General features: G+C 35.7%; 2 long non-coding RNA genes across 2 annotated transcripts; both read right to left on the bottom strand.

The window, feature by feature from the left end:
• Window positions 1-14,194: 14,194 nt before the first annotated feature.
• Window positions 14,195-17,921, bottom strand: LOC149072086 (uncharacterized). The gene is made up of 3 exons (XR_016194458.1): window positions 17,038-17,921; window positions 15,850-15,926; window positions 14,195-14,280 (listed from the first exon to the last, which is right to left on the bottom strand). It is a non-coding gene; the product is annotated as an uncharacterized LOC149072086 (long non-coding RNA).
• A 552-nt stretch (window positions 17,922-18,473) lies between these two features.
• LOC149072085 (uncharacterized) lies at window positions 18,474-22,987 on the bottom strand. Its single transcript, XR_016194441.1, has 3 exons — window positions 21,690-22,987; window positions 20,482-20,558; window positions 18,474-18,926 (listed from the first exon to the last, which is right to left on the bottom strand). It is a non-coding gene; the product is annotated as an uncharacterized LOC149072085 (long non-coding RNA).
• Between the last annotated feature and the right edge of the window lie 603 nt (window positions 22,988-23,590).

The raw sequence follows: 23,590 nt of genomic DNA, 5'->3' as shown, positions 1-23,590 counted from the left end.
GTAACATAAAAACCCAAACCTTTTGTTATTCTAAAAGTTCAAAGCTAATTAACTCTTTATATCTTATCTTAACTTTTTTTAGAACTTGCCAACTTTAAATTTAGTTGACTACTAAATCACTTAACACGTGTAAACGGGCCTTTAGTATGTAGCAAACCACAATGTAATATTCCTCTTTCATCCTCCCCCGTAAATATTAGCTGACATTATATGAAGTAAATATGAAAATGAAAAATGTGAATTTTTCCAGACTTGCGAGGTGATATAAATGTCAGAACTTCATCACTTTTAATCACATTTCGGTGCTGGGTTGGTCGTTGTTGGGTTAATCAAATGTTGAGTCATTAGAAGGTACATCTAATAGCAATTCTTCCAAATTTTGGTTCTATACGATGCTCAACTTCGGTTAGTAGCCCAACGAACACCATTTTATTTTTATTTGCGAGTTTGACAAGAGCCCAGTCACCAACCTCTACTTCTGAAACGAATTTTGACACTATGTCAATGAAGTTTCGTTCTTCCTCTATTTCTCAATACCTGTCTAACTTTTAAGCCTATAGAAGAAGCTTTATCTTTTTCTTCAGTTTCGTACCAGAGTTCATAAAGCCAATGTAAGTAGGTACGGAGTTAGCATATATTCATTGGGTTCCACTTGCCCCAGCAGAGGAAAAACGTGCGGAAAGTGCAACAAATCGAAAGAATACAACACAGAGAGAGAGATAGCAAAGTTATCATACACCTAACTTCTCCATATGAAAACCAGGACCGGATTAAGACTTTTGAAGGCCCTAAGCAGTTGAATGGTTATTGTGCCCCCCCCCCCCGTTTGCAAGCACGGTGAACACACATCCCCCCAAAACGGGAGTGTGGAAAACGGGTATTGGTAAACCGGGACAACTGTTTTCCTTTACCACATAATTGGGTGAAATATTCAATCATTTCTTCTTTTCCCCATTTACGCTAAAATTCTCCATTTTTGGTATTCAGCCATTGTGAGGCGTTAGGATGAAACTGTTTAATGTATATCACAAATTACGATATTTTTTAATGTACACAATAAGTTTCATAAATCCTTTGAGAAAGTCTCTCGGTAAAAGAAATATGAATCTGGTCAACTGAAAGAAACTGATCAAAAACTGAAGAAAACCACTTTTTGTCGTGCCTTCACTTTAGGAAGACCATTGCAAAAACAGCTCTACACGTACATGGATCACAGCGAATACTGTGGACTGATTACGAAGCTAAGCACGGAAATTTTTGTTAACAAGGGAGGAGGGAGAGAAAACCTTCTAGCCTCCTACATAGGCTGATAACGATTACTTACAGGAAAAAATTAAATTTGGTTAAACCTTAACTTCAGAAAGCGCAAAAAAAGCTTTCGACGGAAAAAAATTTAATAGCATTATATAACCGAAGTCCCGATAACAAAAAACGAATTTTTCTCATGCTATGGTGTTGGTACGTTTCGTTCCTTGCAAAAGTGATGACAATACCCAAATGATAACATTATCCATGAATCCAATAAGTGCTGTCGACTGTATTTCAGAAGTAACCAGTCTAAGGAAGAATTATGATGTGAATATTTATAAACACGGACATTCAAAGTCTGCCCACCCCTTTTCTTCCTACTTGCAAAGTCTTTGATGGAAAAGTCTCCTGGATTCCTGTTTTGAACATGTTTGGAAGTTTTTGGAATTTTTATTTCATATTTTCCGAAAAGAAAAACCTTAGATTTTTTTAGATCTGTTTTCAATTTGCGGCATGCAAATTGGTTGGCAGGTATTTATTAGCTAGGAAGGGCGGCCTTAGAAAATTCAGTTTTGGGCCCTATAATGCTGTTAAGAAGGCCGTATGCTTTATGGAAATTGTACGAAATCTCACTCTAAAAATTTAGCATTAATGTGATCTCTAGTTTGCAATATCATTAGTTTTTCTGCATTTGTGATATGCTTTTGATGAAGGTCTTCAACTATAGAACCAATCGAAAATTCTAGGATTTTTGCGGATGTTTGATGATGGAAAAAAAATTGTTCATAAAAAAAACAAAAAAACGCATTTTGGTAACTTTTTGTGGTGTCCCCTTTTTCCTGATGCCCTAAGCACGTGCTTATTTTGCTTAATGGTAAATGATTCACCATTAACCGTTAATCCGGCCTTAATGGAAACTCTTTGTAAATTTTTATGTGCAGCACGTACACAAAGCACATTTTTTCTGGAAAATAGAGTAAGTACGAAAGAGAGAAAAATTGTGCCAGGAACCATTCTCCAAAGCTAATTGAATTCAATTTGGTACCTTACAAAATTAAAGTTACAAAATTCTTTCCTTATATACCATAGTTGGCTGTCACAAACTTCCTCCGCTAAGGCTCTCCAGTCGTTCGAGAGCCGAGGTATTTATTCCGAATAAAAAAAAAATGTTATATTCTCACTTCTCACATCAAGTCAAATTTTTATATTCAATCGCTTCTTTTTTTAAAGACAAACTTAAGCAGTTCTATAACTATACATAAAATATATAGGTAGTCTCAGTCTGCCATGTTTCTGTTCGACGTTTGTTCTTTTGATCAATTCAGTTAATTGTTTCCAAACAATTACCAAATGTCAACTAGAAACGTTCCAGCTTAAGTCGTAGTCACTTAATTGAACGCTGTTCGAGACAGTAAATTGATTGATTATTTGTGAGCCGGAAAAAAGTTTAGGCTTGTTTAAGAATCAATCTATCCTTCGTTTCTATCTACACGTGTCAGTTTCCGAGAAAAACAATTAAGGATAAGTAGCGTTTCTCAAAAACTTATAGATTAGTAAGAAGTATTAAACTGATATAATCTGAACTTTATTCGTTATTCACTCACCAATATCTTTGAAGAAATTTTGAGAAATATAAACGATATTATTAAAAATCAGCCTATACAAGAAAAAAAACTAATCCTCTACCCATGGTAATTTTATTCGTTTATTTTTTTTATTTTTCAAAAACACCAGTTTATGAAATTACAAAAATCTCGGAACTGCGAATGACATCTTTTTGTGGTTCAACAACTAATTTCTTTTAATATCGTCAACAGCAACTAAATAATCCTATTATCGCTGCGCAACACTTCACCGAAGAAAAAAATCTCCACACTAGAATGTGCGTGTGGGAAGAAAATACGAATACCTCATTTTGTGTGTGTGTTTAGGTATTTAAAGAACAGTAATCCCTTGTAACCTGTGACAAAAAAAATTGATAAATATTCAGTAAATTATCATTATATAATTTTTGTAATTGGAGATGATCGACAAATAAGAGATGAGCTGACACGTACACATACGAGTAATTACACGTTTTCTTGAAGATTATTTTGAAAAGCTAATAGTTTCTCTCTCGCATCAATTTTCGTGAAGTATCGAATTTTTATTACAGTATTTATAGAAATTCTCATAAAAATTAAAAATCTGGGAGATTGGTACTTAGATTGATATGCTACATGTACCTAAAAAATACAAATTTTATATACACTGCTCAAAACAATTAGGTGAGCACATGGTTTTAACAAAATTACGCAAAGATGTATACCGATAAGTAACATAAAATGAATCATCCATAATTTAAAGCCTAGCAGGAAACGGAAGAAGAAAACTTCATATGCAAATCAAAGTTCATGACGTCAAACCCCAGAAAAAGGAGATAAGGGCAGAAATCGGGATGTTGCAGAAACGTCTGTTTTACTGCCGTAACTGTGAAATTCGATTGCGCAGTATTTTTTTTTTGAGACAAGGTGACTTGAGGATGTCTCAACAACGTGATTTACCGGAATCCATGGCATGGCGTGTTATAGGCAGACTGGAATCCGGGCAAACACAACGTAGTGTCGCGGACGCTGTTGGAGTCGCCAGAAGTGTTGTTGCAAGGCTGTGGAATCGATTCCAAGAAACAGGAAATGTTAGACGTCGACCAGGGCAAGGTCGGCCATGCGCCACTACAGCAACTGATGACCGGTATATACGGTTAACAGCCCGTCGAAACAGAACAGAGAATGCTACGCAGCTGCAAAGACGGTTGCTCTTGGCAACAGGACGAAGGTTGTCCAGCCAAACAGTACGCAATCGGCTTCATGAGGGAGGGCTCTATGCACGTAGGCCAATGGTCTGCATTCCGTTGACCCCACGCCACCGTGCGGCCCGAAGAAGATGGGCTGCTGAACATCGAGATTGGGAGCAACATGATTGGAGCCAAGTGCTGTTTACAGACGAGTCCCGATTCAGTCTGGAGTGTGACACCCGATGTGTTCTGGTATGGAGGGACAGGGGCACTCGAAATAACCCCGCATTCGTTCGTGAAAGGTCACAATACAGACGAGCTGGTTGGATGGTATGGGGTGGAATCAGCATAGGCGGACGTACGGACCTGCATATCATTCGGAATGGCACTTTGACGGCCCGAAGGTATGCAGACGAGATACTGCGACCTCATGTCATCCCTTACGCTGGAGCCATTGGAGATTCCTTTGTTTTCCAGGATGATAATGCCCGACCGCATAGAGCTCGTCTGGTGGAGAACATGCTTGAAGCTGAAACAATACAGCGTATGGAATGGCCAGCGTGCTCTCCTGACCTGAATCCAATCGAGCATGTCTCGGACGACGCATTGCTGCGCGACCAAGGCCGCCTGTTACTGTCCGAGACTTGCAGATTGCACTTCTTGAGGAGTGGAACAGTATTCCCCAAAGTCTGATCGATAACCTCATCGCATCCATGGCAAACAGGTGTGCAGCAGTCTTAGCTGTTCGAGGAGACCACACGCGCTATTAAAACTCATGCATCATGTCTAAACAGTACTTTTTTTTATCGTTTACATGTAACCAAATTGTTGCCCTAATCATGTTTTTTCCATATTTTCAAAGAATTAAATCTTAATTCCAAATTTTTTTACTTCTTTTTTCTGTATTGCGCATTGATACGCGTGTACTATCCATTGTATGTCAATACGTGGCTGTCTCGCACGGTTTTCTTCACTTTTTTGCTTGCTCCCCTACTTGTTTTGAGCAGTGTAGTTCAGCGAGACGAAAAGGGACATCCACTAAATTATAGTCATTATGCGTCCAGCAGTGATTTCCAAATAATTTGCATCTGCACTTTAGGGTATTACGAGATCAACTGGATAGAGTACGTTAATTATTAAGACAGTAAATTTTAAAGCAGTGTCGTGGGGCACTTTAGGCTGCTTAGAGATCGTTGTGTTTTCATTGATGTTTCAGTTACATTCTGATATTCAAAATTTAATTAAGAGCTGTACAGTAAAATTCGGTTACTCATACAGAAAAAGAGGTGGTATGAAGAAAGAGAGAAAATCTACAGTCGCACCCACTAATATCAGGAAAAGATTTCACCATTCAAATGCAGAAAATTAAACAAGAAAATATTTGTCTAAAAGAATGGAGAAGGATTTAGTCGCTTAGTGACCATTCTTGGTGGATATGAAACTGACGTTGAAACTCCATATTTTTGACTCAGAATATGTTGTGGTTATGAAAATGAGTTATTACGGAAGAGTGAGTTTTTTTTTCGTAGGTGTTTAATCAAGTGTTCTGTGAAGATTGGTCTCGAAATAATATTCCATAGGGCCACACCTCGTGTCCAACCTGGCCCAAGTCATGCGCATATATTTGCTTTCAATGTTTGCCTACCCTTGCTGCAATGAAGACCTAGCGACATGGACTGGCTACGAGCGTGGTCCTATGAACTTTATTTAAGGACGCCAGAACCTCTCTGCTGATGTTGCTTCTGATTATTGCTAAACAACAAAATTTAAACTTAGCCAAGAACGATACAATAAAAGCGCTTTTTGGAGCATGGCTTGAAATCGTGACTTTGTTTGCTGTTTTGCGTCTTCATCGGAGTTGTACCTGTGATACTTGTGTACTAGGGCGATTTGAAATTTATAGAGTATAATAACTGAGAAAACATGGACCCATCAGTGTATACTATATAGTTTAAATGGACTATATACAGACTGAATATATGTAGTAAGGACTGATTCATCGCTTTGATGTTGCACTTGCTGCCTTGGATTAGTGGGCGTGGTCTCGGAGTTGCTGCCCTGCTACTTTTTTTTCGCAGACGACATTAGCTTACAAAACGTACTGTATTGAAGAGGATAATTTTACTGTTTTAAATTAGTAATCTCTCGTCCATGGTGTCGTTTTAGTGTCACTGGTATGCGCGGATGGTACTCGTATTTTTATAATATTTTTTGTGATTCTTGTGTAATTCAGTAATAAACAAAATGAGTTCTTATGCGATTGCAACGTACAAGAACAATTCTTGGATAAATTTCTCTTGTATAAATATGTTATTCTTTGGCGGATAAACAGTGCCGTCGGACATTTGGAGAAGAGGAGTTGATAGCTTCGAATGAGTTTATGAAGTGCAACTTCTTTAGCCAGGAGAATGAATTTTTGTAAGGGAATGGAAATTCATCACAGAAAGTGAAACGTTTGTTTCCTCAAAACCCGTTCTGTAGAATAAAGGATTGTGTGATAAGAAGGAGAGGGGTGGTGGGGGTGTCAATAGAGATTCGGCAATGTAAGAAAATAAAGTTGGTTGGGGGGTTGGTTGGTTGACGGTTTATGTCGGACAAAGACAGCTTATCACCTTTCCCTACCCCACGTGACGCCACACCTCCTGATCACATGAGAACTTATTTTGCACGCGAACGGAAGTTTTGTGACGTCACAGTGCTAGCTCTTAATTGGCTGCGCTGTCATAACACAGAATACATCCAGAGTCCTTTACTTTTTTCTTTTCTTACTCTTCACTCCTGTGCTAGATTCCTGTACTAAACTTGCAACACTGTGTAATTGACTTTTTAGAATACACAATAATGAATACCGTTTTAATTGATAAAACATCAGTTGTAGCATGCGTAGGAAACACTGAGAGATTACTTTAATGATTGTTTTTGCTCTCATCGGGGATCTGTACCTTGGCAAAACCATTCTATCAACAATGACAACATAACCGAATAAAGCCATTTGATATTTGTTTATTGAGGGAGTTTGTGCACGCAAATTTTCCAAAAAACACATTTTCTAATTTTTCAATTTTTAAATACTATAAAATTTTCTGCGTCTGTGTTTTTGTTCAAGTTTTTGTTCTACCTGTAATAAAAATATTTTTAAAATATTTCAATATAAACTGCTGGCAGGCATTACACATGCTAATGTTTTTCACTAAGATGCGTTTTTCTCAAAACTAAGTTTTTTGTTAGATAAGGAACATTTTTCGAACACTACTCAGTAGAGACACACAAAGTTTCAAGACTGTGTCTTGACTGAGTAGTGATCAGTAATTTCTCAACACTATGGTGTTGCATACTTTAACACGAGCTTTTAGGATTTTAATGGATGGTTATTTTTTTATTGAATTTTAACTTTAACAACATGCAATTTTTCCAAAAATCACCAAAATTTCCCATATTTGTGCCATAAAATTTTTTTACATAATTTTAATAAAAAATCCTCGTAACACCATAGTGTTTCGAGACACACAAAGCTTCAAGACATTTGAATGAGTGGTGTTTGAAAAAATGTTCCTTATCTAACTAAAAACTTTTAGTGGAAAACATTAGCATGTGTAACGCCTGCCAGCATTTTATATTAAAATATTTTAAAAATATTTTTAGTACAGCTAGAACAAAAATTTGACCACAGTTAGACGCAGAAAATTTTACAGTATTTAAAAATTGAAAAGTTAGAAAATGTGTTTTTTGAAAAATTTTTGCGTGCACCAACCCCCTCTAACTGATGTTTGTGTAATGGAAAATTTCACTTTTCTTTGTGTTTAATATTCTTTTGTAGACTTTTATTATTATATAAAAATAACGGTCCCGATATAAAGCGTCCCATCCCTGATTTAGAGCCAACCCCGATTATTGCCAATTTTTTAAGGGGGGGGGGGAGATTTCGGTAAGTTTTCGAAAATTTGTCATGACCCGCTCTCGCCAATTTTCATGTTCAAAAGTTATTCACCCAGTTTTTTAGGATGCAATGGGAACGAGTGTGTGTTCTCCCACGCTTCGATATCTTGCGACCAGATCAAAAAATAGATGTACGGCGAGATTAAATTAGTCATGTCAAACCTAGAAGTTTCATTTCTATCGCGTGAGATTCGAACGCAAATTTTTTTTTGTATACATATTCCTTTATTTATTATTTTTAAAACAGTTACAAAACATTTAGGGGCTAAGCAAGCTTGTGAGCCCACAAAACAATCGTGTGCGGAAAATTCACTGCCAGCAATTCACCGACAACAAGTCACAGCCGGAAAATTCACCGACCAACAATCCACCGCTAGGAAAATTCACCGACCAACAATTCACTGCCATGCAATTCACCACTAGGAAAATTCACCGACAACAGTTCAATGCGAGTCAGTTAGCGAGGGAGTGAGCAATTGAGTGAGTGAGTGACTGAGTGACCGAGTGAGTAAGTGATTGAGTGAGTGACCGAGTAAGTAAGTGATTGAGTGACCGAGTAAGTAAGTGATTGAGTGACCGAGTGAGTGACCCAGTGAGTGACTGAGTGAGTAAGTGATTGAGTGACCGAGTGAGTAAGTGATTGAGTGACCGAATGAGTAAGTGATTGAGCGGGTGAGTGAGTGACCCAGTAGTGACTGAGTTATTGATCGAGTCAGAGATTGAGCGAGCGAGTAAATTGGTTAGTGAGTGAGGGAGTGAGTGAATGGTCAGTAAGTGAGTGAGGGAGTGAGTGAATTGGTTGGTTAGTTAGTTTTTAACCTAGTAGTGTCACAAATGATTAAAAAATCCGATTGTTCCGAAAACGTATTTATGATGAAGTGTACATTTGAAGACACTTGGATCGGGCGTCCTCTTCGTCGTGGTGGTCGTCGTCAGCCGCGCTTTGGCATCGACATTTGGAACTGCTTTCAAGGAACGCGTAACGATTTACCAACAATTCTATAGAAGGATGGCATCGAGCGTTCCAACAGCAATTATCTGCTCACCACTCAGATATATGGAAGTTCATCGGTGCCATATAAAGAACAGAGTTTGAATGAAGTTCGGATGGAGCAAATTGTAAGTGGACAAAACCATCACATTAGGAGAAAGAAATACCGGGACTCTGCGCAGAGATTAATAAAATTTAGTTGATAAGTATCATCAAGGATGTGACATTAAGGACTGTTTGAGAGGTATAGCTAATATTGTATCATTTTAATTATGATATCAATATTTGTGAGAAATGAATATTTTTCTCCCGTTTTTTCTTACATTTGCGTGTTATCTGTTTTTCTAGATTAGTAGATTGGAACCCTTTAATTATAAATATGTAAGGAAGAAAATCATGTCGAAAATTGTTAAATAAATACTGTATGTTTTGAATGAAAATTATGTCAGATATTACTAATTAAATATTGTAGGTTTTGATTGAAAATTAATAATTAAATATGCATGTAATGAAAACTGTGTGAAAATTATCCTTCTAAAATACTCCTCTAACATTTCCCAAAAAGAATGTCATTTTTTTGAAGCTGTGGTTCCGTGAGTTTCAGTTTTCGAAAATGTTATTTGTCCAAGAATTGGATGTTTAAAACGAGATAACTCCATACGATTTTTGAACTCATGCATATAACTTTAAACAATATGAGGCTATGGCTTTCTTTTACCAGTTTTGCTGATGGAGAAAATTAAACTTATCTCTATATTCACTTTATTCCATTAATTTTTTTTCCATCATCAGTTGTAGGACATAATTATATGGCCTCTACAAAACGAACTGCGTCGTAGCGAACTAATGAGGTGGGGATCATACATAATCACCGGTAAATGTTAGAAAATAACTAAAAGAACTCTAGAACAATATTCTAAAAGTGAAAGCAATGCAGCCAGACTCGGTTATAACGCCGAAATCCCACGGAATCTTCGATGTCGTTATAACCGAGTTTAACTGTATTTAAAATACTGGTTTTAATAGGTGTAGCATCATCAACAACCAATTTCAATCCACTGCTGGATGTAGGTGTCCTCCTTAGATTTCCCCTCAAACGAAATGTGATATTTTATGAAATTTTCGGAACTTCTATATGGTAATATTGCAACAACAAATTCAAGAAAACTTCGACTATAAACGAGTAAAACCGTGCCATTTTTCAAAAAGTCTGGATGGAGAAGAAAAAACAGAAAAACCGGACTGTCACGGAAAATACGAGACAAAATGCAGGACATGTGGTCACCGATGCTTAGGCTAGATTTTTAAAGATTTGTAAAATCACCCCTACCAACAGCGAGCTCTAAATCCACCCCCGTCTTCAACATATAGGATTTTGTCATCTGCGAATGAAATTATTTTACCGTTCTACTTCATTTTACATAAATCATTTATGGCGCTACTTGTACAATTTTTATATTTTTATTATATTTTTTATGCCACTTACTAGCTAGGCATTATTGTTCTTGTATTAAGTTCTTGTATTGGAGTTCAGTCTGGCTCCAACTGTCGACCTAACATGTCCTAAAAGTCTCTCTCTCTTCTATTAAATAACTAAAAAAAGAAAGGAGTCATGACTGTATGTTTCCGAAATAACAACCAGACACATCCACCAGCACTAGCATCACCATAGTACTGGTGACCCGCGTAAAGCAGATGTTTGACAGCCACGAACTCGAAAGCAGACGAAAACAAGTACTCTTTCTCGCTTCGTAATATGTTACTTGCTGCCTTTCTTCTTTTTTTCCCTGTGTGTGGTGCGTTTGCTGACTGATTGAGGGGGCATCTCCTCAGTTCTCTTCCTGGATTGTGCTGAACTTTTTTTGGATATGCCGAACGCTACCGAAGAAACAGGTACGTCTTCTGAATTAGAACTTTCGCGTGTTTCTTTTCGCGCGCCTTCGATTTGGAAATCCGATGTCGATCTTCGGTTTCTTCAGATTGAATCGAACTTTAAAATAGCCGGAATTACTGATCCTAAAACGCAATTTCACTGTGTTGTGACAGCTCTCAATGTTGAAGTGTTATCATATGTTAGTGATTTGATCATAGCTCCTGTTACAGACGATTCTTACAACCAGCTAAAAACACGCATTTGTCAACAGTTTTCACTGTCGGAAACTTCCCGCTTACGAGTTCTACTCCAAGAGCTCACTCTTGGGGATAAGCGACCTTCTCAGTTGTTGCATGAGATGCATACATTAGCTGGCAAAAAAATTTCAGATGAAGTGCTTAAAACCCTTTGGTTACAACGTTTGCCTATCCATACACAGCAGATACTTTCTGTTAGTAAGGATACATTGCCGAATTTAGCAGAAATGGCAGATAAAATTACCGAAGTCACTGGGCACACACCGACTATTTCTGAGGTCAGCCGTAATGAAACCATCAGCTTGCAATCACTTCAAAGTCAAATTTCGACTTTGACCGTTGCTGTTGACCGCTTATCCCGCTATAGAGAGAAAAATTTTAACAAAAAGGGAAGAGTTCGTTCAAATTCTCGGTCTAGAGAGAGGTCTAGTGGTGATGGTACACCCAAAAGTAAACCTTATTGTTGGTACCATTTCACATTCGGTCGAAAAGCATCAAAATGCATTAAACCCTGTGATTGGTCGGAAAACTAACTGGCCCATCTGTTTTGGCGACAGCAGGTGATGGCCGGCGTTTAGTTGCCTTTTTGTTCATGATCGAAAATCCGGTACTGGTTTTTTAGTGGACACAGGCGCTAGCATTACGGTTTTCCTACGAGATACACAGGTACATAAAGCAGCAGATACAAACTTTTCGCTATACGCAGCTAATGATACTAAAATTTATACGTATGGTTGCAAATCTTTATCAGTGGATTTAGGGTTACGCAGACTATTTAGATGGTCCTTCGTTATAGCTGATGTTAATCGCCCGATATTAGGTGCTGATTTCTTAGAACATTATGGTCTATTAGTTGACGTAAAAAAGTCTCGTTTGATTGACAGTTTGACTTCACTTTCAATCAAATGTAGCAATGCCAGTTGCCCTACATTAGGCTTAAAGACCATTAGTGGAGATTCGCCCTACTTGAAAATTTTATCTAAATTTCCTAATCTAACGAATCCTTCTATGCTTGGGGCTACTTCTAAAAAACACTGCGTTACACATTGCATTACTACTAAAGGTTCTCCTGTCTTTACCAAAGCCCGCAGACTTTCTCCAGAGAAACTTGCTATTGCAAAGCGTGAAGTTCAAACGCTAATGGATCAGGGCATACTGAGACCTTCAAAAAGTCCATGGGCAAGCCCGATACACATTGTTCCTAAACGTAATGGAGAATACCGTTTATGTGGGGATTACAGAAAACTTAATTCTATAACGTGTCCAGACAGATATCCTATACCACATGTTCATGATTTCAGTTACGGTCTGCAGGGAAAAAACATTTTTTCTAAATTGGACTTGGTTAAGGCTTATCATCAGATACCTTTAGATCCCGAGTCTGTTGAAAAAACTGCCATTATTACCCCATTCGGACTTTATGAGTACTTATATATGTGTTTTGGATTGTCTAATGCGGCACAATCATTTCAACGGTTCATAGATATTGTCTTAAGAGACTTGAACTGTTATGCATATTTAGATGACGTACTAGTTGCATCAGCAACAGAAGAAGATCTTAAAGATCTAGAATTGGTTTCTGAACGTTTAAACAGTTTTGGTATAATTCTTAATCCTGATAAATGCATATTTGGGAAATCTGAGATAGAGTTCTTAGGATTTTTGGTTAACAGCAACGGCATTTCTCCTTTGCCAGAAAAAGTCGACATTCTTCGTAATTATCCGCAACCAAAAACGGTTGATGAACTTCGAAGATTTCTAGCAATTCTCAACTTTTACCACCGTTTCTTAAACGCAGCATCTGACCAGGGGGTGAACTATCTCTGCAGTCCTTAGTAACTACTAGTCCTAATGAACTACCGGTCGGAGGACTGAAGCTAAGGACCGCTTCAACTACTAGTAGTTAAGAGGTACTATGTACTACCAGTCCTTAAGGTCACGTGACGTGAAACAGTAGTTAGAGGGGGAGAAAATTTTTGGTTTCGAGAGTAACAGATCTCTAACCAATCGGGATGCCGTTTGAAGCCTACAACTACTACTAATTATTTAAAAATCGTTTTTCCGCAGTGGGTTGTGGCAGCGATTTCATGTTTACAAACAAACATGTTATAAACAAACTTTTTTTTCCCGAGGGACTCGCCATACATTTTTTTTACTCTAATATCGCTGGCTAGTTTAATTATTTTGTAAACGTATGAGGACGTTGCATTTTTCATCTTGCGACTTTTTTTTAGAATAAGATTCAGTATATAATAATAGTCAAAGTATTTTTCTTGTCCGAGCTCATGGACCCCACTTTTGGATGCTTGAAGAAGCGAGTATATGGGACCCCAGCTGCATATAAGTGGGTCGCATACTGATGAAATCAAAATTTGGAAGAAAAAAAAATTCTTACAACAAAATGCAAGAAATTAAGGTTACCGGCACTAGTTGAGCCTATGGCCGTAATGTGCCTTTTCGGGGCAGACTTTCCCCTTTTTTGGGGGGGGGGCGGCTCTTCTTGAAAGGGTTATTATTCAAAATAATTATAGATTTTTGGGCCCCCTATTCACCTCAGGAGCCCTAATCGAGGCCCCAGCTGAATACTATTTTTAATATTGAGTGCCATTTTTTTTAAAAGACCAATTGATAAATTATTATCCATTTTTATTCCTTTTAAATTCATTGAAACAACGAATTGCAAATTCTTTCTGGAGCAACTAAAATAATAAATTATTGATAATTTATAATTAAAAGAATTAACTGCCTTGCTGCATATTGTAGTTCTGTATTTTAAACTATGGGTTTCTCGTCCAGTATTAAAAAATATTATCAGAACATTATTTTCTATGAATGAGCACTTACCTGTTAATGCAAGTGAATACTTCAATATTTAAAATATATATACTTCTATATTAAAGATCTTTCATCAATTTATCTGTTTCATATTTAGCTTCCAACAAATAACTTCACCTGATAACTTTCATTTGATCGTATATTTCATTTCAGTTGATTAGAAGATGAATGATTGAAGTTGATTAATAGAAACATGAATTGAATAACAACTTGCACACATGATTTGTCATACAAAAACATTTTATTTCATAGAGAGTTATCATAATCACAATTTATTTATTGTACTTTTCTTAGAAATCGCACCTTTCAAGAATATGATTTTTTGAGATTCATTAATTTTCATTTGCATCTTCAAATGTTGATTTACCTGAAATTAGAAAGAGGAAGAAAAAAACACCTTTATTATGCTTATCAATCTTTAAATGTACTGTATATTTGATTTCAAATTATAACAGTCTTTATTTGCATAAGTAGAGATAATTCGTGCACAATAGCACTTTGTTGACTCGCCACCATTTTATCACAGTAGGATCCAAAATGCATCAACTGTGTTTTACAAGGGAGGCCTGGCATTGCACACAGATGCACTTGTTCATGTCTAGATGTATTTACCTAGGGCTTCACAAATCTTAGGAGCCAACATTGCAAAAAAGAAAATCATACTGACACCTAAACTTTTCTATGCAGATCACAAAATATTTGGAGTTTATGTCTGCATCTTCCGATATGTGAAGATCATCACCAAGTGCTAAAAAAGTTGAATATAATTTGTTTTTACTTTGGATTATTTCTCCTAAAAATATGCTTGGCTGCCAAGAAATTTGGCCGGCACCTAAAATGTTTTTCAATTTTTCGAGCCATGGTTCTACCCTAAAATTTTGGTCAGACAGATGAAGTGAAAAAACCTATTGGCACGCAGCTAACTTCAAATTTTCACTTTACTTTCAGCTTCGCTCTAAAACACATCCTTAGCAACCTCTTGTGGACCCTATTTAAATTAACATAGAAATTTTGCAGTGTTGTATGGTCTTACTAGTTAAAAAGTATAATATTATTTGTCGTCAAACATATTGTTTTAATATTTCCATTCACAAAATTTGCTCATCAGTAAATATAACACGTTTTTCAAAGAATTAATATTGCTTTTCAGTTAGCAAAGCTTCTAAAGGTTTTTTTTAACGTCCTCCCTCTCATTTATATAGCCAAGACAGGTTTTTCAACAGTATACATGTTTTTACTTGCACTGGTCAAATTTTGAGTGGTACAGGTAGCCATTAAGAAATCTATCTTAATTTGCTCAATTCAATTATGTCAAAAAGAGTTGTTCTTTCAATAGTATCTGAAAAAATTATGATTATAAAGAAAATTACTCATAGCAAGATATTTCTCGAGCAAAACCAATATGGTATGGACTAAAAACAATGCCACCTTTCCCCCCCCCCCCTGCTTATTTTGTTTTTGCACATATAAAACGTGTTGCTGAAATTACAATAATTTCAGAGGGAGGCATGTTTCTGTTAAGTTTTATATTGAGAAATATTCAAGTGATTTTACAGTTTACAATTTTTATGAATTTTCTCAACTTAAAATTGAATGTGTATAAAATAGGTTATTTTATTCATCATGCAACATAAATGAGACACTGAAATACATTTCTTAATAAATGTGTGAATTTATGTAATACAGTCTCTCCGAAACGCCATTATGTCTGCGATCTGATATAACGCCAAAATTCTTTGGGTAGGATGGTGGCATTAAATCGGGGGTTCGACTGTATTTGTTCCACTAGGGTTGTTGATACAAATGAAATCAGTGAAAATGATGCGACACAATGTTAAAATTTATGTCATTAAATCATGCATGGAAATATTTTATTTTACATGAAAATAATAATGGAAACTGTTGCTCAAAGTCAAATACAAAGAATTAAAATTACCTTTGTTTGCTCTGGTATAATTGTTTGGTAACTTTGAAAACCTTCACATAACTTCGTAGCTACCTACAGCCAATTTCCTGGGAAACAAAATTTTTCAAGAGTTAGAAAAGTCTCACAAATGTATATACAATATTGTATATATATATATGTATATACATATATCAGCTGTTTACTAACAACGTCGTTAAAAAATAAATGCTTGTTAAAAGTTTAAATGTTAAAAGTTTCAGTTCCACAACATCTCAAAATGTTATATTTTAAAGTTCTTAAGTATTCGACATGGAAATTTTTTTTCTGTCGTTACCCATACACACAAAATCAAAAACAATTTTTGGCAAAAAATTCAATTTGAACACACACAGCAAGGCCATAACCCAAATACTGAAGTAGTAATATGTTTCAAACACTAATCTGCTTCCTTTCATTATAATATATATATACCTCAACACTAAAAACTGTGCGTGAAATTAAAACTTTGTTTTTTAGTCCCATTGTACGAACTTCATTTTTTATATCAACAAAACAATATAATGATTCCTTATTAAATATTCATCTCAGAGCGAGTTACAGAGTGCAATTTTTAAAGTAGTAGCATATGATTTTTTTCTGAAAATTTAACTTTCACTAAGTATTACAATATTGTTCATTTGAACAGTTCAAAATATCAAATCTATATTTTAATCCTTTACACTAAATTTAGTGCACGAGTTTTACAAAATTTAATATTTAACATTACTGCCAATTTTTACCATGCTTTATTTCAATTTCACCATTACTCATCACAAAAAAATTAATTAAAATTTTTGTCATTTAGGTGCTATAATTTATTATCAATCAATTGTATTTGTTATTATTTATTTACGCATGTGCTCAATTGATTTAGACATAAATTTTTCATTAAAAAAAATTAATGTAGCAAAAAACATAGAATGTAAAATTTCAATCTGATATTATCGTAATAGAAGATTCATCTTTCATTCGCCATGTAAATATTTTCAATACAACCCAAAATATACATGGGCTATTTGATATTTTTCCAGCATTACCAAGTGGGATCCACTGCCCTATTGATTGCGTGACATTATGTCCATTTATATTTTTAAATAACGCATTTACCGAGCAAAAAAATATTAATAATATCTCTAACACTCTTCTTATATAGTTCGATAGCAATAAAATAATTCTTACCTCAGTAATGAACATGCTAGCACTTCGTCGTGGCTTCGATCGCCGATGTCAACATACACGTATGTATACTACAGCAGGTTTTTGAGGATATAACGATGAATCACTTCAACTTTGATGACACCGAAGATATAATCCAAGTTTTATCTGTCATTATTATCGTAAAAAATTTTTTAATTCGAAAAAAAACAGCATATTTCATCGCTAAATATCACAGCGAGAGCTCGCGGCCAGAGGCAAAATTTCCTCTTTTCCAAGATGGCCGCCGTGAACTACTTTTCTTGCTGCTTTAGGACTGGTGCTAGGCAGTCCTTAGCAGCGGTCCTAAGTAACTACTAAAAAAAAGTCCTTAGCTTAGAGATAGTATCGAAAAGTCGAACTACTGGCCATCTAAGGACAAATCGGGGCTTAACTACTTTTTTTCGGCTAAGGACCGCAGAGATAGTTCACCCCCAGGGGGTGAACTATCTCTGCAGTCCTTAGTAACTACTAGTCCTAATGAACTACCGGTCGGAGGACTGAAGCTAAGGACCGCTTCAACTACTAGTAGTTAAGAGGTACTATGTACTACCAGTCCTTAAGGTCACGTGACGTGAAACAGTAGTTAGAGGGGGAGAAAATTTTTGGTTTCGAGAGTAACAGATCTCTAACCAATCGGGATGCCGTTTGAAGCCTACAACTACTACTAATTATTTAACAATCGTTTTTCCGCAGTGGGTTGTGGCAGCGATTTCATGTTTACAAACAAACATGTTGTAAACAAACTTTTTTTTTCCGAAGGACTCGCCATACATTTTTTTGTCACCCGTGTTTTGCAATTTTTTTTTCTCTAATATCGCTGGCTAGTTTAATTATTTTGTAACCGTATGAGGACGTTGCATTTTTCATCTTGGGACTTTTTTTTTAGAATAAGATTCAGTATATAATAATAGTCAAAGTATTTTTCTTGTCCGAGCTCATGGACCCCACTTTTGGATGCTTGAAGAAGCGAGTATATGGGACCCCAGCTGCATATAAGCGGGTCGCATACTGATGAAATCAAAATTTGAAAAAAAAATTCTTACAACCAAATGTAAGATTTTAAATTAAGGTTACCGGCACTAGTTGAGCCTATGGCCGTAATGTGCCTTTTCGGGGCAGACTTTCCCTTTTTTTTTTTTTGGGGGGGGGCTCTTCTTGAAAGGGTTATTATGCAAAATAATTATAGATTTTTGGGCCCCCTATTCACCTCGGGAGCCGTACTTGAGGCCCCAGCTGAATACTGTTTTTAATATTGAGTGCTACTTTTTTTTAAAAACCAATTTGTTAAATGATTTTTTATCATCCATTTTTATTCCTTTTAAATTCATTGAAACAACGAATTGCAAATTCTTTCTGGAGCAATTAAAATAATAAATTATTGATAATTTATAATTAACTGCCTTGCTGCGTATTGTAGTTCTGTATTTTAAACTATGGGTTTCTCCTCAGTATTAAAAAATATTATCAGAACATGATTCTCTATGAATGAGCACTTACCTGTTAATGCAAGTGAATACTTCAATATTTAAAAGATATATACTTCTATATTAAAGATCTTTCATCAATTTATCTGTTTCATATTTAGCTTCCAACAAATAACTTCACCTGATAACTTTCATTTGATCGTATATTTCATTTCAGTTGATTAGAAGATGAATGATTGATTGAAGTTGATTAATAGAAACATGAATTGAATAACAACTTGCACACATGATTTGTCATACAAAAACATTTTATTTCAAACATATATTCATAGAAAGTTATCATAATCACAATTTATTTGTTGTACTTTTCTTAGAAATCGCATCCTTCAAGAATATAATTTTTTGAGATTCATTAATTTTCATTTGCATCTTCAAATGTTGATTTACCTGAAATTAGAAAGAGGAAGAAAAAAACAACTTTATTATGCTTATCAATCTTTAAATGTATATTTGATTTCAAATTATAACAGTCTTTATTTGCATAAGTAGAGATAATTCGTGCACAATAGCACTTTGTTGACTCGCCACCATTTTATCACAGTAGGATCCAAAATGCATCAACTGTGTTTTACAAGGGAGGCCTGGCATTGCACACAGATGCACTTGTTCATGTCTAGATCTTTTTACCTAGGGCTTCACAAATCTTAGGAGCCAACATTGCAAAAAAGAAAATCATACTGACACCTAAAATTTTCTATGCAGATCACAAAATATTTGGAGTTTATGTCTGCATCTTCCGATATGTGAAGATCATCACCAAGTGCTAAAAAAGTTGAATATAATTTGTTTTTACTTTGGATTATTTCTCCTAAAAATATGCTTGGCTGCCAAGAAATTTGGCCGGCACCTAAAATGTTTTTCAATTTTTCGAGCCATGGTTCTACCCTAAAATTTTGGTCAGACAGATGAAGTGAAAAAACCTATTGGCACGCAGCTAACTTCAAATTTTCACTTTACTTTCAGCTTCGCTCTAAAACACATCCTTAGCAACCTCTTGTGGACCCTATTTAAATTAACATAGAAATTTTGCAGTGTTGTATGGTCTTACTAGTTAAAAAGTATAATATTATTTGTCGTCAAACATATTGTTTTAATATTTCCATTCACAAAATTTGCTCATCAGTAAATATAACACGTTTTTCAAAGAATTAATATTGCTTTTCAGTTAGCAAAGCTTCTAAAGGTTTTTTTTAATGCCTTCCCTCTCATTTATATAGCCAAGACAGGTTTTTCAACAGTATACATGTTTTTACTTGCACTGGTCAAATTTTGAGTGGTACAGGTAGCCATTAAGAAATCTATCTTAATTTGCTCAATTCAATTATGTCAAAAAGAGTTGTTCTTTCAATAGTATCTGAAAAAATTATTATAAAGATAATTACTCATAGCAAGATATTTCTCGAGAGAAACCAATATGGTATGGACTAAAAACAATGCCACCTTTCCCCCTTGCTTATTTTGTTTTTGCACATATAAAATGTGTCGCTGAAATTACAATAATTTCAGAGGGAAGTATGTTTCTGTTAAGTTTTATATTGAGAAATATTCAAGTGATTTTACAGTTTACAATTTTTATGAATTTTCTCAACTTAAAATTGAATGTGCATAAAATAGGTTATTTTATTCATCATGCAACATAAATGAGACACTGAAATACATTTCTTAATAAACGTGTGAATTTATGTAATACAGCCTCTCCGAAACGCTATTATGTCTGCGATCTGATATAACGCCAAAATTATTTGGGTGGGATGGTGGCATTAAATCGGGGGTTCGACTGTATTTGTTCCACTAGGGTTGTTGATACAAATGAAATCAGTGAAAATGAAACGACACAATGTTAAAATTTATGTCATTAAATCATGCATGGAAATATTTTATTTTACATGAAAATAATAATGGAAACTGTTGCTCAAAGTCAAATACAAAGAATTAAAATTACCTTTGTTTGCTCTGGTATAATTGTTTGGTAACTTTGAAAACCTTCACATAACTTCGTAGCTACCTACAGCCAATTTCCTGGGAAACAAAATTTTTCAAGAGTTAGAAAAGTCTCACAAATGTATATACAATATTGTATATATATATATGTATATACATATATCAGCTGTTTACTAACAACGTCGTTAAAAAATAAATGCTTGTTAAAAGTTTAAATGTTAAAAGTTTCAGTTCCACAACATCTCAAAATGTTATATTTTAAAGTTCTTAAGTATTCGACATGGAAATTTTTTTTCTGTCGTTACCCATACACACAAAATCAAAAACAATTTTTGGCAAAAAATTCAATTTGAACACACACAGCAAGGCCATAACCCAAATACTGAAGTAGTAATATGTTTCAAACACTAATCTGCTTCCTTTCATTATAATATATATATACCTCAACACTAAAAACTGTGCGTGAAATTAAAACTTTGTTTTTTAGTCCCATTGTACGAACTTCATTTTTTATATCAACAAAACAATATAATGATTCCTTATTAAATATTCATCTCAGAGCGAGTTACAGAGTGCAATTTTTAAAGTAGTAGCATATGATTTTTTTCTGAAAATTTAACTTTCACTAAGTATTACAATATTGTTCATTTGAACAGTTCAAAATATCAAATCTATATTTTAATCCTTTACACTAAATTTAGTGCACGAGTTTTACAAAATTTAATATTTAACATTACTGCCAATTTTTACCATGCTTTATTTCAATTTCACCATTACTCATCACAAAAAAATTAATTAAAATTTTTGTCATTTAGGTGCTATAATTTATTATCAATGTATTAATGTAATGTAAATAATAATTGTATTTGTTATTATTTATTTACGCATGTGCTCAATTCATTTAGACATAATTTTTCATTAAAAAAAATTAATGTAGCAAAAAACATAGAATGTAAAATTTCAATCTGATATTATCGTAATAGAAGATTCATCTTTCATTCGCCATGTAAATATTTTCAATACAACCCAAAATATACATGGGCTATTTGATATTTTTCCAGCATTACCAAGTGGGATCCACTGCCCTATTGATTGCGTGACATTATGTCCATTTATATTTTTAAATAACGCATTTACCGAGCAAAAAAATATTAATAATATCTCTAACACTCTTCTTATATAGTTCGATAGCAATAAAATAATTCTTACCTCAGTAATGAACATGCTAGCACTTCGTCGTGGCTTCGATCGCCGATGTCAACATACACGTATGTATACTACAGCAGGTTTTTGAGGATATAACGATGAATCACTTCAACTTTGATGACACCGAAGATATAATCCAAGTTTTATCTGTCATTATTATCGTAAAAAATTTTTTAATTCGAAAAAAAACAGCATATTTCATCGCTAAATATCACAGCGAGAGCTCGCGGCCAGAGGCAAAATTTCCTCTTTTCCAAGATGGCCGCCGTGAACTACTTTTCTTGCTGCTTTAGGACTGGTGCTAGGCAGTCCTTAGCAGCGGTCCTAAGTAACTACTAAAAAAAAGTCCTTAGCTTAGAGATAGTATCGAAAAGTCGAACTACTGGCCATCTAAGGACAAATCGGGGCTTAACTACTTTTTTTCGGCTAAGGACCGCAGAGATAGTTCACCCCCTGGCTCCCTTACACGATTTGTGCAAAGGAAAGAAGAAAAAAGATAAATCTCTCATCGCCTGGTCGGGGGAAACTATTGCTGCTTTCGAAACGTGTAAACATGCTATTACCAATGCAACGCTTTTGGCTCATCCTAAACATGATGCTCATCTTTCGTTGACAGTCGACGCATCAGATTTCGCTCTCGGAGCTGTTTTACAACAAACTTCCGATGGTGTCGTCGTACCACTCTCATTTTTTTCTCGAAAGTTAACGACAACTGAAAAGAACTATAGTACGAGAGTAATCGCGAGTTGCTTGCGGTTTATAGTTCTATTAAACATTTCAGACACATGTTAGAAGGCAGACCATTTACGATCTACGGCCTCTAACTTATGTTTTTCACAAAGTTAATGATAACAGCTCTCCCAGACAACGTCGTCATTTAGAGTATATATCACAATTTTCTACGGACATTCATTACATTCAGGGTGAGCGAAATGTTGTAGCGGATGCTTTTTCCAGATTATCCGAAATTAATTTACCTGACTCGATTGATTACGCAGCTATTGCTACTTCACAGAGTACAGACGCTGAATTAACAGCCCTCCGACAACCAGGTGGGGTGCTCGATATAAAACCTATCAAATTCGGTCCTCAGGGTACAGAACGTTTTTGTGATTTATCCACTGAAATTATCCGTCCCTACGTACCAGAAAAACACCGATATCACGTGTCCTTCATAACCTCGCCCATCCAGGCGTTAAATCAACTGTAGACCTTATTCGTCAACGATTTGTGTGGAGTTCAATACGCAAGGATGTCACACGATGGACCAGGGCGTGCATCGAGTGCCAACGCTCAAAAGTGCATCGCCACACTCGATCTTCCATCCAGGCGTTAAATCAACTGTAGACCTTATTCGTCAACGATTTGTGTGGAGTTCAATACGCAAGGATGTCACACGATGGACCAGGGCGTGCATCGAGTGCCAACGCTCAAAAGTGCATCGCCACACTCGATCTTCCATCCCTTTGCCCCAATGCAGATTCTCACACATTAACATCGACATTGTTGGTCCTCTTTCTCCTTCTCGGGATTTCACCTACTGCCTTACCTGTGTGGATCGATACACCAGGTGGGTAGAGGCTTTCCCGAGGGAAACCAAAAAGCCGAAACTGTTGTAGAGACATTCTACTCTGGTTGGATCAGCAGATTCGGAGTTCCGGAATCGGTTACCACCGATCAAGGGAGACAATTCGAAAGTGATTTGTTTCGCGCATTCGTTCGTTTTCTTGGAACTCAGAAAACACGCACGACAGCGTATCATCCGTCCTCCAATGATCCGTTGAAAGATTCCACCGGCAGCTCAAAGGTGCCATACGCTGCCATGCCACGGAACGTTGGACTGAAGTGTTACCTACCATACTTCTGTCCATCCGAGCCAGCATCAAACCGGACATCAACACTTC

The sequence above is a fragment of the Pholcus phalangioides genome, unplaced genomic scaffold (genome assembly GCF_987345545.1).
Source record: "Pholcus phalangioides strain wild (caught in Gottingen) unplaced genomic scaffold, Ppha-v1.0 ptg000017l_1, whole genome shotgun sequence".
NCBI lineage: Eukaryota > Metazoa > Arthropoda > Arachnida > Araneae > Pholcidae > Pholcus > Pholcus phalangioides.
Note: the sequence above shows the minus strand (reverse complement) of the source record. Positions and strands in the feature narration are given on the sequence as shown.